The sequence below is a fragment of the Hemiscyllium ocellatum genome, chromosome 10 (assembly GCF_020745735.1).
Source record: "Hemiscyllium ocellatum isolate sHemOce1 chromosome 10, sHemOce1.pat.X.cur, whole genome shotgun sequence".
NCBI lineage: Eukaryota > Metazoa > Chordata > Chondrichthyes > Orectolobiformes > Hemiscylliidae > Hemiscyllium > Hemiscyllium ocellatum.
In genome coordinates this window covers 12,368,415-12,383,326 of record NC_083410.1, presented here as the reverse complement: position 1 = coordinate 12,383,326, position 14,912 = coordinate 12,368,415, and the positions used below count along the sequence as shown (strand labels likewise).

General features: G+C 46.8%; 1 long non-coding RNA gene across 2 annotated transcripts in view; it reads right to left on the bottom strand.

Moving 5' to 3' along the window:
* The window catches only part of LOC132819340 (uncharacterized), a 65,922-nt gene extending 52,028 nt beyond the window's left edge, over positions 1-13,894 (bottom strand). For both annotated transcript variants that reach the window (XR_009645068.1, XR_009645069.1), the window contains exon 1: positions 13,632-13,894. This is a non-coding gene — a long non-coding RNA (uncharacterized LOC132819340). The remainder of the gene's footprint in view (positions 1-13,631) is intronic.
* Positions 13,895-14,912: the final 1,018 nt, after the last annotated feature.

The window sequence follows — 14,912 nt, the reverse complement described above, 5'->3', positions numbered from 1 at the left end:
CCAGCCCTTTAGTTTATTACTTGTTTGGTAACTTTATTAGCATGCTGCTTTGATCTAATGCAATCTTTAACTTTCATTATTAGTTCCAGTTGGCTCACTTTTCCTGCTGACTTTTTTGTGCTTTAAAGGAATGTATGTATGTTGTGTAACACATAGCAATTTATAGGGGGGTCACGGTGGCTCAGTGGTTAGCATGGGTGCCTCCCAGCGTCAGGGGCCCAGATTCAATTCCAACTGTTGTGCAAAACTTGCACATTTTTCCTGCACTTGCATGTTCCAATTTCCCCCCTCAGTCCAAAGATGTGCAGGCTAGGTGGAGTGGCTATGTTAAATTGCCCATAGAGCCCAGGGATGTACAGGCTAGGTGGATTGGCCATGTTAAATTGTCCATAGAGCCCAGGGATGTACAGGCTAGGTGGATTGGCCATGTTAAATTTCCCATAGAGCTCAGTGATGTGCAGGATAGGTGGATTAGCCATGGGACATGCAGGGTTACGGTGATAGGATGGGATGCTCTTCAGAGGATCTGTGTGGACTTGATGGGCTGAATGGTCTGCCTCCACGCTGTAGGGATTCTATGTTTCAGTAAGCAGCCACATCTTTTAATGAATCTCCCCAAACCACCACCAGGCAACTTGCTTCTCATTCACAGTTTTCTTTGTTTAGATTTAAGGTCCTACCTTGGGATTAAATTAACATCAAAACTAATTATCTGATCATTTCTCTCATTGCTGATTCTGGTTTCTCAATGAGAAAAAATCTTCTCAACGAGAATTCATGACTAGATTTCAAACCAAGTTTGCAATCTGCTCCAGAGCATTTTGGGTTGTCCTGTTACCCTGAAGGTCCAGCGTTTTGGTTTTGTATAAACTTCACAGTGAAACAGCTACATCCCAGTTTAGATTTTCATCAGGCTAGGGATTCTATACTGCTCATTGGAGAAATGTTTATCTTTACCTCTGCCCATTGTCTGTGGGCTGACATGTTTTCCCCTTCTTGATTTGTACACTATTGTACTCAATACTGTTCTAAGTCCCAATGAGGGGACACTGTTTTTAAATTAGGGCTCATCTTTTCTGGGTCAGAGAGGAATGGAGTTTTTTTTGTCATACAATTTCACAGCATGGAATCAGGTCCTTCAGCCCATCCTGTCTGTTCCTCTTATTAAGCCCCTATCTACCCTAACCCCATTCCCAAGCACGTGGCCCATACCCTCCAGCGCATCTTATCCACTTCCCGCACCTCCACCCTCAAACCCCATTCCTCCAACTGCAACAAGGACAGAAACCTCTGGTCCTCACCTTCCACCCCACCAACCTCTGTATTCATCACGTCATCCTCCGCCATTTCCGCCAACTACAAACAGACCCCACCACCAGAGCTATAGTTCTCTCCCCACCCCATCCGCTTTCCATAAAGACCATTCCCTCCACCACTATCTCGTCAGATCCACGCCCCCCTACAACCCACCCTCCCGTCCTGGCACCTACCCCTGCCACCGCAGGAATTGCAAAACCTGCGCCCACACCTCCTCCCTCACCTCCATCCAAGGCCCTAAAGGAGCCTTCCACATCCATCAAAGTTTCACCTGTACTTCCACACATGTCATTTATTGTATCCATTGCTCCCGATGTGGTCTCCTCTACACTGGGGAGACTGGACGCCTACTCGCAGAGTGCTTCAGAGAACATCTCCTGGACACCCGGACCAACCAACCCCACCGCCCCATGGCCAAACACTTTAGACTCCCCCTCCCACTCCGCTGAGGACATCGGGTCCTGGGCCACCTCCATCGCCACTCCCTCACCACCCAACACCTGGAGGAAGGGCGCCTCATCTTCCGCCTTGGGACCCTCCAACCCCAGGGCATCAATGTGGATTTCACCAGATTCCTAATTTCCCCTCCCCCCACCTCACCCCAGTTCCAACGTTCCAGCTCAGCACTGCCCTCATCACTTGTCCCATCTGTCAATCTTCCTTCCCACCTATCCACTCCACCCTCCTCTCTGACCTATCACCTTCATCCCCCCCTCCATCCACCTATTGCACTCTCAGCTGCCTCCTCCCCAGCCCCACCCCCTCCCATTTATCTCCCCACGCCCAAGGCTCCCACCTTCCTGATAAAGGGGCTTATGTCCGAAACATCAATTCTCCTGCTCCTTGGATGCTGCCTGCCCTGTTGCGCTTTTCCAGCAGCACTCTCTGGACTCTCCAGCGTCTGCAGTCCTCACTTTCGCCATAGCCCTGTGTGTCCTGGTGCTTTGAGTGACCACCTGAACATTACATCAATGTGCATCTCCATCAGACCGACAGTTCCATCCTCTCTCTTCATCAGAGGATCCTGATGTCACTGTGACATCACATTATTCATCACCCTCTCATCATCATTAAAGCATGAAAATAGCCTGGTCATGGATTCTGCAGCCTTGCTTTACTGGGCTTACACTAACATACATGTTATTTCAATCTTCTGATAGTAATTTACTGAAGACAGCTGTGACTCGACAAAGAGCCTTCATCCTCCTCCATCAGGTCAGTGTAGATTCATGTCCCAGCTGCACTGACCCTGTGCATGTGTTGTACCGTGGGGGTGCTGCACTGTCAAAGGTGAACATGATTTGGAGGTGCCGGTGTGAAAGAGCAGCGCTCCGAAAGCTAGTGCTGCCAAATAAACCTGTTGGACTGGTGTTCTATGATTTTTATCTTTTGAACCTGGTATTAAACTAATTCCCTGCTACCCGCACTCTCAGGGGTGCAGAAGCGATCTCGTGACACCATTTAAAAATGAAACATTGCCGTCCTCAACCAGTGTCTAATCCTTAAGCAACATCTCAAAAAAAATTATCTGATTAACACCACATTGTGCTTACGTAAGCATCCTATGTGCAAATTTGACTTGTTAAATTCATTCATGGGATGCAGGTATCACCCCCCAAGCCAGCATCTATTACTTATCCTTTATTGCTGTGTGGAGGAGTTGGCCAGGAGCTGTCTTCTTGAACTGCTGCAGTCCATATGCTGTAGAGCCAACCTCAGTTCTGTTTCAAGATGCTGACCCGGTGACAGTGAAGGAACAGCGATATATTTCACCGTGTCCCTTAGAGGGGAACTTGCAAGTGGTGGTGTTCCCCTGCCTGTGCTGCCCTTATCCTTCAGGATGCTCCAAGTGTCAGATTTGGAAGGTGTTGTCGAAGAAGCCTCAATGAGTTGTGTCGTGCACCTTGTCGGTGGTGCTGCTGTGCAGTGGTGGTGGGGGGAGTAAGTGTTGAAAGTAGTGGATGGGATGGAAATCAAGCTTTGTCCTGGATGGTGCCCTTGAGTGTTTTGGGGGCTGCATGCATCCAGGGCAAGTGGGGAGTATTCCATCACATCCCTAACTCATGCCTTGCAGATGGTGGGCAGGCTTTGGGGGGTGGGGAGGAGGGATGAAGAGTGAGTTACATGCTGCAGTATTCCTACCCTCTGATCTGCTCTTGTTGACCCTGCATTAATATGGAGCATTCAGTTGAGTTTCTGGTCAAGGATAAACCCCCAAGACATTGATATTCAGTGATAGCAACACCATTGAGGGTGATGGTTAGATTCTCTCTCGTTTAAGTTGATTATTTAGTTGCACTATCGTGGCTTAAGTGTAACTTGCCACTTGGATGTCTTTCAGCTTATATTGCACTTCCTACGTTAGTGTTTAGAAGAGAGTTAGAGATGTTTTTTGAAAAAGATTACTCCTCTGACTCATCTTCTCTGAATCCAGCTGCATCCCATATCATGAGCAGCCCCATTCTTAAACAAACACTTCACGAGTGCTGCACGGTGATCTGACAGGCTCCAATATTGTGAACAGCCTACAACAACTGGCATTTATCACGTTACCCTCACTACTGCTTTTTGGCAATCACACATGTACTCCATTAAGACGGGAACACTCCACAGAAAAACAATGCGACTGAGGTTTTTTTTTGGGAGGACATGTTTCTGTGGAGGATTTTGTGAATTGCACGGAGGAGATTCACAGCTTGTTGCTATGCTTTGCGATGGCCCTACAGGATGCTGCAGAGTCCATCTCAGGCTGGGTGGTATCTCCGGTACCTAGAGATTTCTACGTTGCCTTTTCTGATACCCCATATCAGAAGAGGAGAGAATAATGTCGGTGATATTGCTTTGAATGATAGAGACTGACACCAAAGAGACCGTCTTCTGGCCTGGACTAGACAACAGGAACAGGACAATGCTCTCAAACCTTCTCTGCCATTAATACAACCATGTGGACTCGATGGGTCAAATGGCCTGTTTCTATACAGCAGAGAACCTATGATTCTGTGTCTGAACTCCTGCTTCAATTAAGTTTCCCACCCACTCCCCACCTACTTTAATTCTCTGAGACACCAAAACTCCATCTATCTCAATGTTTCATACACTTGGCCATGGATTACCTACACCCCTCTAGGGAGGGAATTTCAAATGTTCACAACCCTCTGTGTGCAGACATTACTGTTTATTCCAGTTGCTAAATAATTGGCCCCTCATCCTGAGACTGTGTCCCTGGGTCCCAGATTCCGCAACCAGGGATAATACCCTTGGTGTCAACTCTGTTGGGTTCATTCAAAGACTTGCCTGTTCAATGCAAATTCCTGTTAAACTCCAATTCTGATTGACTCTCTCAATCATCAACCTGTCATCAGAGGAGCTCTCCCTCAGCCCAGGAACTAGACTTGCTGCACTTCCTCCCCAGCAAGAATGTCCTGTCTCGGCTGTGAAGACCAACTACACACAATATTCTGAGTCTGGTTTCATCAAAGCACTTTGCAACTCAAGCAAGAACTTCCTTGTTCTTATCATAGAATGCCTACAGCATGGAAGCAGGCTATTTGACCCATCAGGTCTACACTGACACTCCGAACAGCATCCCACCCAGACCCAGACCCCTACCCTGTAACCCTGCATCTCCCATTGTTAACCCATAAACCTGCACATCCCCGCACACTAAGGGGCAATTTCCTACGGCCAATCCATCCTGACCTGCACATCTTTGGACTGTGGGAGGAAACCGGAGCACCCGGAGGGGACTCACACAGACACGGGGAGAATGTGCAAACTCTTCACAAATGTCGCTCGAGGATGGAATTGAACCTGGGACCCTGGTGCTGTGAGGCAGGGCACCTCACTTTCCCACTGCTTACTGGATTTCTCCTGAATTTTTGACAGCCTCTAGATTAGATTAGATTAGATTCCCTACACTGTGGAAACGGGCCCTTTGGCCCAACCAGTCCAAACCGACCCTCCGAAGAGTAACCCACCCAAACCCATTTCCTTCTGACTAATGTACCTAACACTATGGGCAATTTAGCATGGCCAATTCACTTGACCTGCACATCTTTGGACTGTGGGAGGAAACAGGAGCACCCGCAGGAAACCCACGCGGACACGGGGAGAATGTGCAAACTCAATTTTGAGAACTTGGCCCCGTTTCGGGAATGAGGGACTTTGATGGACCAGATGAGGAGTAACATTGAGAAGAATTGAGTACCAGAGGACACAGACCAAACACGATTGACCAGACGCAACAACTCATTTCGCCTGAAGGGGTGCAAATACGCTGCCTGAAAGGACACATTTCTAACGATCTAGGGAAATGAGCAGAGAATTGGGAAATTCTATCAAAGAGCAGGGACTAGCAAGGTGGGCTGAATGGCCTCCTCGATGATTTGGTTGGATAGGTTTGCATCCTATATCCGTGCACGGTCATGGGACAGGCACACATTCTAATGCCCTCGGTGAAAGGCGTCCAGTCTTGTGGTATTTTGGTGCCGCAGCTAGCTTTGGGGTGGTGCGGTGGTTAGCACTGCTGCCTCCCAATGTCAGGGCCCTGGGTTCAGTTCCAGCCTTAGGCAACTGTCTGTGTGGAGTTTGCATGTTCTCCTGTGTCTGCGTGGATTTCCTCCCACAGTCACAGTGATGTGCAGGTTAGGGTGGGTTGCCCATAGTATTCCAGGAAGAGCAGGCTAGGTGGGTACGTCGTGGGAAATGCAGGGAGGGGTGTCCTTTGGAGGATCAGTGTGGGGCCGAATGGCCTGCTTCCACACTGTAGGGGATGCTGTGATTCACTGAGCGATATGGCCAGATGCTTCAGGTACATTTTTGCCCATCAGTACTTGGGAACGCCTGCAATTCGTTCTTTCTGAAGAGAACCAGTTCTGAAAATCTCTTCACAGCCGTCACTGGTGTCTTGCTGTGGGTAGCTCCATACTCAGCTGCATAACGAGGTGAAAGATTTGAGCGTGCAGCGGGAGGTGGAAATGGGGTAAGCCGTGAATGCCGAGCAAGCACTCATTTCCATTGAAAGGTGGAAATGAGCTCAGTGATTTATGGCGTGGAGTCACAGAGAACGTAAACAAGGTGGATTTTATAGGGGAAAACTGCTAAATGTCCCCCCTTGTGGGAAAGGCTGTTGACTGTATACGATGTGTTTAAAATGTTACTAAGCAGGAGAAGTGTGTGGGAAATGTCCTGTGAGAGTTGGCCATCAAATAATCCAATGATGGGCCAGTCTCTACACCCAGAGCCTTCACAGTGACTGAGACCGAAGTGTAGCTGAAGCCCCTGAACACAGCAAATAGACTCCCCTAGGTACAGGGGAGGCAATAGCCTAGTGGTATTATCACTGGCCTGTTAATCCAGAGGCCCAGATAATGCTCTGGGGATATGAGTTCAAATCCTGCCACAGCAGATGGTAGAATTTGAATTCAATAAAAATCTGGAATCAAGCGCCTCATGATGTCCAGGAATCCATTGTTAATTGTTGTAAACCCTCTTCTGGTTCAACAATGTCCCTTCAGGAAGGAAACTGCCGTCCTGGCCTGGTGTGGCCTGCATGTGACTCCAGACCCACAGCAATGTGGTTGACTCTTAGCTGCCTCTGGGCAATTAGGGATGTAATAAATGCTGCCTAGCCAGTGACGCCCTCATCCTGTGAATGAATAGAAACAAAACCCAATACAGTTGGTGATCTAGCAGTAATGGCATACTAACCTAAAAATCTGGAGACCCAGGTTAGTATCCAGAGGAAAGGGGTTCAAATTCCTCTCCTGCAGCTGGTGGAATTTAAATTGGTGCATGGCAACACCTCTACCAATCAAAGTGCACTTACTAACCAATCAGCACTCTCCTCTCATTCAGTGTTGTTTCCCCCCCACCTCAAGTTAGTGCTCTTGTAAATTGTCCTGAAGAGCTCATGACAAAATGTGTCTTTTTTCCTTCCAGATAATAAGTGAAAGATGTGGAATTGGAATGTGCTAAACCATGGTGACCGTGAGGCTGTCATTGATTTTCAATTTCCAAAATTCATCCGGTTCCCCAATACCCTCTGAGGAAGGAAATCTGCCATCTTTGATCAGGTCTGACCTACATGTGACTCTGCAACAAGGTGCTTGACTCTGAATGACCCCCTGAAATGGCCAAACAAGCCACTTAGTCCCAGAAACCAGCAACAAATGTCAGGGCTGTCCATAGAACCATAGAAAAAAAAGGGCAGACTACAACAAATCCCGTGAAGGTGAAGTCAAACTGAGGGTTTGGAATGAATGCCTTTCCTAAAGAGTAGGACAGACTCAGCTCCAAGCGCTGGGATTGACCCACATTCCAAGGCCAACTCGAATAGAGATTACCATCCTGCGATTCCAGCTCCTGCTCAGCACCATCAATTTAACTATCTCTGTGTAAAGTGCAGTGTAATGGGTTAATGGTAATCAGGGAGTGTTCGGCATCATGGTGCAACAGTGTCAGCACAAGTCATGTACATGACTCTGATCAGAGGAATGGAGTTCCCCGGACAAGAGGAAGATGGATTCAAAAGCAAGTGTAGTGTTATAGAGTCATAGAGTCATATAGCACGAATCCAGACCCTTCGGTCGAATTATGTTCCCAAACTAAAGCTGTCCCACATGCCTGCTCTCACACACACATACACACACACACACACACACACACACACACAAACACACACCTATTCTCTCTCACACACACACACACAAACACACACCTATTCTCTCACACACACACACACACACACACACATTAAAAAAGTTGCACCTCGTGTCCTTTTGCAAATCTTATTGCTCTCACCTTAAAAGTATGTCCCCTAGCTTTCAACTCCCCCACCCCAGGGAAAAGGCTTCTGCTCTTCACTTTATCTCTGCCCTTCACAATATTATAAACCTCTATAAGGTCGCCCTCAGACAGCAACACTCCAGGGAAAAAAGTCCTTTCCAGCCTTTCCAGTCTCTGTTTATAACTCGAACTCTCCAATCCTAGCAATATCCTGGTCAATTGTTTCTGATCCTTTTCCAATTTAATCATATCCTTCCTCTCTCAGGGTAACCAGAACTGCACACATTAATCCAAGAGAGGCCTCACCAATGTCCTGTATAATCTCAACCTCACTGAGATTATCATTATGTTCCCCATAAAACCTACTTTGGCTTATTCCATGTAACAAGATAGTGAGAATAAGTGAATAGTTCTTTCAAACCTCCATCAGAGGCGTGATGTGATGAACAATCTCCTTTAGTGCTGGGCCATCTATAATTCTATAATCAGTGTTACATCTTCATGTCTAATGGGAAATGGCCTCTGGTACTGAATGCTACCTTTGTCTATCTCCATTCTTGCGAATGAAAGAAAGCAATTGGAGAAATAAGGCCCAAACTCTTGGGTATTCATGCCAAAAGGTTCTGGAATGATCTTAAAGTACTTGCTCTTCCCACACGTGGAGATAAAGTTCACCTCTGGATCTCCTTGTGGGAACAATCAGAGACTGGAAACCTCAGGCTAGATTTCAGAAGGACTCAGGAATAATAAGGCCGCTGGCTATGTAGTCTACGGACTCGTCAACATATGGTTAGGCCCCGGTTCTGATGGGGCAAACTGCTGCTTACTGACAGCCAGCTCCACTTGATTAGATTAGATTACTTACAGTGTGGAAACAGGCCCTTTGGCCCAACAAGTCCACACTGACCCGCCGAAGCGCAACCCACCCATACCCCTACATTTACCCCTTACCTAACACTATGGGCAATTTATCATGGCCAATTCACCTGAACTGCACATCTTTGTGACTGTGGGAGGAAACCGGAGCACCCGGAAGAAACAGACACGGGGAGAACGTGCAAACTCCACACAGTCGCCTGAGTCGGGAATTGAACCCGGGTCTCAGGCGTTGTGAGGCAGCAGTGCTAACCACTGTGCCACCGTGCCACCCACTTGCTTGTGTAAATGTCAGAAGGACTGAAATCCCAGATAGTAAACCCTGACACAAAACAAAAATCTCTTGTGGAGCCTGAGGGCAGGCCCCTGCGACCCAGCCATTGCCAAAAGACATTGCATGTCTTTGCGCTTAATATTAAGATAAACTGTGCAGACCTGCACTCTGGAGTGTATTTTTATTTTTCTCTCAGTTAGCCTGTGGAGGTTTCTTCCCCAGAAGGTGATGGAGGCCATACCATTGAATATGTTCAGCAGGGCAGCACTGGAGAGACTTCTAACGCACAAGGGATGTTGTCGAATGTTACAGCAGGCTCGAAGGACAGAATGGATTGGTCCTGTTTCTATGTCCCACATTCCCACATTCCTGCAGTGATGGGAACTCCTTTCCTCACTGAGCACACCGACCATCATTTCAGGAGCTGCGTGGCTACCCGGGACAGAAAACCACTCCCCAGTTCTGAACCATGAACACTGTTTTTCCCTCCTCACACCTGCTGAGGATCCCCAGCAAGACCTCCATGTTGGTGTCAAATTTCCAGCAGCTGCAGCGTTTTGACTTAAAGTGACTTGGCTCATCCAACAAACCAATTGGAAACTCACCATCAGCCAGTGGAATTGTGGAAATACGTTTACTATCCACGGAAGCTGACAGGTAAATAAAGGAATAACCGTCCTTACGGCAGACCACTTGAAATGTGACATTTGACAAATGTACAAAAGCCATAGAGTTGTTTAGCATGAGAGCATGGTTAACTGTGTGGCTTTGTTTATTGACAAACTGCAAGGAATCATCTCATTCTGAAGTCATCCCCGCTATTCCTTTTCTTCTTGAAGGTCAGATAGTTCAATGTGTTTAAAGTGTAAAAGAGGATTCCAACCTGTAAAGGCATCAGTATTAACCTGCTTCATAAGTAGTTCTTCAAAGTTTGTGAGAAGATTTGTAGCTCGGGTGCTCGTTGTTGTGGTTCTGTTCGCCGAGCTGGGAGTTTTTGTTGCAAATGTTTCGTCCCCTTTCTAGGTGACATCCTCAGTGCTTGGGAGTCTTCAACAGGAGGCTCCCAAACACTGAGGATGTAACCGAGAAAGGAGACGAAACGTTTGCAACAAAAACTCCCAGCTCGGCGAACAGAACCTCATAAGTGGTTCATTGCATTCAGTTCTGGTCACCACATGTCCAGAGGATGTGGAGGCTTTGGGGAGGGGACAGCAACAGGATGTTGCCTAGTTTGGAGGGCATTATGAGGAGAGATTGGATAAACTTGATGTGTTTTCACTTGAATGTCGGAGGCTGAGGGGTGACCTGACAGAAGTTTATGAAAATGAGAGGCAAGAATCGAATGGATAATCAGAGTCTTTGTCCCGGGGTAGAAATGTCAATTTCTGGGGGACAGTGGTTTAAGGTAAGAGGGGAAAAGTTTAAAGGAGATGTGTGAGGCTTTTTTTTAACGTAGAGGGAGGTAAGTACCTAGAATGTGCTGCCAGAGGCAGATACAATAACAATATTTAAGAGGCATCTTGACAGATACATGAATGTGCAGGGAATAGATGGATACAGACTGCATAGAGGCAAAAAGACTTTAATTTAGAGAGGTGTTATATATCAACTTGTTCTTGTGCTGTACTGCTCCTTGTTCTAAAAAGCCTCAGGAGAAAACAAACACTTTGTCAGATTAAAGCAAAATTGCAGAATCTTAGAATGTTAGGAGGCAGGTGAAGGTACTCTGTCCAGAATTGATTGATCTATCGTTACTGTCCCTTGCATCCACTGATGCCTAGCTTTAAAGAAAACTAATTCCTTTCTCTGCACCCAGGTGGGCAGAACCCCATTGGGCCACAAAGAGACAACTTTGGAGGCAGGAGGGTGACAGCATTTTTAAACTTGTGCCTCAGGTGGTCTACCTAACACATAGTCATCACCACATGACCTTCATTGGGTCAGATCAGCACCGGCAGCAGGTCTCCATACACGTCAATGAGTGGTTGCTGATAAGATTGAACTCAGATTTCTCCAGTTTCCTCATTTCCCCTCCCCCCACCTTGTCTCAGTCGATTCCCTTGAACTCAGCACCACCCTCCTAACCTGCAATCCTCTTCCTGACCTCTCCGCCCCCACCCCACTCCGGCCTATCACCCTCAACTTGATCTCCTTCCACCTATCGCATCTCCATCGCCCCTCCCCCAAGTCCCTCCTCCCTACCTTTTATCTTAGCCTGCCTCGCACCCTCTCCTCATTCCTGATGAAGGGCTCTGGCCTGAAATGTCGAATTTCCTGTTCCTTGGATGCTGCCTGACCTGCTGTGCTTTAACCAGCAACACATTTTCAGCTCTGATAAGATCACAAGTTCATAATATTGTAGAAGATAATGCATAGGAGTGGCTGTGGGTGTTTTGGCCCATTGAGCCTGTTATAATATTACAATATCTCATGGACAGACCCCTGCCTTTAGCTGGTAACACCCTCTCCTGAGACTCCATTAACTCTCTGCTTCCCATGGCCCGGCTTCCACAGAGTTGGACATCTCAAAGAGGGCCTACCCTCAAGATTAGGAAAATGGCAGCTGTAAGCAGGGTTTATGAAGTTACTAGAAGGGTCTTTATTAACGAGGAGCCCTCATGACCAGTCTCTTCCTGTGGGGCTGCTAACCATCCGCATTCTCTCATGTCTGATACCCATTCGCCAACTCTCATTGGTTGGTGCTGGAGGAAGATGCCTGCTCATCAGTTGCCTCAGTGTAGACCACGGTGGGAGGGGGTCTCAGACATCCCGGAGTTCACTTCCATTAAATCTCCTGATGTCCACGAATATTCTGAGTCAGTAGAACTTCGTCCAGGACCTCACCCCTCAAACCATTCCAACTCAGGGAGACTATTAGAAATGTGGCAATCAGACTGGACATTTTCTGATTTGCTGATTAAATAATTGGAGGTCCTACACCAACTTGAGAATTCATGACTTAGGTACTGCTTGAAACCCCATGCATCACTCATAAACCGTCCAAGGATCTGAGAAGTGAGCCATTCTGCCCGTTGTAGTTGTGCTAGCCCTGTGACTGAGCTCTGTAGTCACTGCCACTCTGGCTTCTTCTGCATGTTTAGTTTTGTTTACTTTTTCACAGGATACAGGCATAGAGCCATAGAGTCATAGAGATGTACAGCATGGAAACAGAACCTTCAGCCCAACCCGTCCATGCCGACCAGATATCCCAACCCAATCTAGTCCCATTTGCCAGCACCCGGCCCATATCCCTCCAAACCCTTCCTATTCATATACCCATCCAAATGCCTTTTAAATGTTGCAATTGTACCAGCCTCCACCACTTCCCCGGCAGCTCATTCCATACACACACCACACTCTGAGTGAAAAAGTTGCCCCTCAGGTCTCTTTTATATCTTTTCCGTCTCACCCTAAACCTTTGCCCTCTAGTTCTGGATTCCCCCACCCCAGGGAAAATACCTTACCTATTTACCCTATCCATGCCCCTCATGATTTTATAAACCTCTATAAGGTCACCCCTCAGCCTCCAATGCTCCAGGGAAAACAGCCCCAGCCTGTTCAGCCTCTCCCTATAGCTCAATTCCTCCAACCCTGGCAACATCCTTGTAAATCTTTTCTGAATCCTTTCAGGTTTCACAACATCTTTCCGATAGGAAGGAGACAAGTTTTCTCTGCCAATCCAGAGGGCATTTCAAAAACAATTGGATTACTGTGTGCCTGGAGTCACATGGAGGTTGAATGTCCCTCACTGAATGGTATTAGTGAACCAGAAGCCCTTTTACATGTACATAACATAAATAACATAAAATAACACATGTATTATAACCATGACTGAGACTAGCTCTCAATTCCAGGATTTTATGAAGTGAATTTAGTTGCTATGGTGAGATTTGAACCCATCTCCCCAGAGCATCTGCCCGGACCCCTCGATTACCAGTCATTTCCTTTCCTGGATGCTTCCTTTTCTAGCATATATCCCAGCCCCAGTTTGAAAGTTAACATCGCATCTGCTTTCACCACTCTTTCTGGCTGAGAAACAGGAATCATACAAACAAGGTACAAAGACAGGCCACTCAGCCCCTTCAGGCCTGTTCCACCATTCCATCAGATCTGATTTTTAACCAAAACTCTGTATTCCCGGATAATCGCTCATCCCCCGGGAGTCAACAATCTACCTCTGCATTGAAAATGTTTAAGTTTCTAAAACCCACTACCCTTGGGGGAATGAAATTCTAAAGATTGAGAGAGAAAGTGGATGTTTCCTCATCCACTTTTAAATGAGTGACCCCTTACTTTTAAACTCTAACCTCTAGTTCCGGAGATCAAAGGCGAAAAATCCATCTCTGTAACCACTCGTTAGTTTTTGGCCAGAACATACCTGTATGGTGGGTCCCTGACCAATCAGAAGCTTCTGGGCACTTGGTCAAATTTTCACAGCTTTGATCCAGGTAGGTTTGCTGATGTGTGGGAGCAGCTGGGGAAGCCTATGGAAACAGCAGTAAATTCCGACAATCTCTTAACTTGCTTACGAGAAGATCTGATCCAGCACTCTGCTGGAACTGACTTGGCCAGTTCCCAGTCAACACCAATGTTCAGTGTCAACTTCAGAATCTAAGCAACATTCCTGGTGGAGAGCCTAATAATCCCTTCACTGATTATTGTCAAATCAAATAAGATTCTGAAGGTCATCCAGTTCTTTGGAGAAACCGTATTTACATAATCAGCACCTAATGTTCCCGGAATTTCATTGGTCCCTGATGGTATTTTGTTGAATCTGAAAAAAAAATGTGCAGAAGTAAATAGCCCAGATCTGTAAGATCATGCTCCATTAAATCGATGCTCATAAATCAAGCTAGTGTCAACATTGTATGGATATCAGAACTCTGAAACGAAAACAGAAAATGCTGGGAATACTTGGCTGGTCTGACAACATCAGTAAAGAGAGAGAGAGAGAGGGAGTTAACCTTTCAGGTCTGTGACTTTTCAACAGAATTGGAAAAAGTTAGAAATCAAATCGGTTTTGAGCAACTGAAAAGGAGGAGGCAAGGAAGAAGGACAAAGGGTCAGGGTGGAGGCGACTTAGCTTAACTGCAATGAGGGCTCCATGGCCAAACACACAAGTAAATAAAGAAAAGGTCTTTTGCAAAGGTGTGATTGGCCAGATCCTGAACAGAGCTGAAAATGTGTTGCTGGAAAAGCGCAGCAGGTCAGGCAGCATCCAAGGAGCAGGAGAATCGATGTTTCGGGCATTAGACCTTCTTCAGGACGTTTCATGCCCGAAACGTCGACTCTCCTGCTCCTTGGATGCTGCCTGACCTGCTGCGCTTTTCCAGCAACACATTTTCAGCTCTGATCTCCAGCATCTGCAGACCTCACTTTCTCCTGGCAGATCCTGAACAGCTATTGACTGAAATGAAAGAAAATGGGAACACGCCAGAAACGAGGAGAAATAAAAGAGAAAACAAAAACACAATGGGAGCAGTGTTCACCGTTTAAAATTGATGAACTCAATGTTGATTTCAATGCGGATCAAAAGATGAGGTGTTTGTTCCTCAAGCTTGAAGGAGGCTGAAGGTGAGGCTAGGAGCAAAGTGGAGAACGGAAATGATAAATGAACAAATGCCTGCCCCTCCTCCCACTTCATGCTTGCAGACTACAT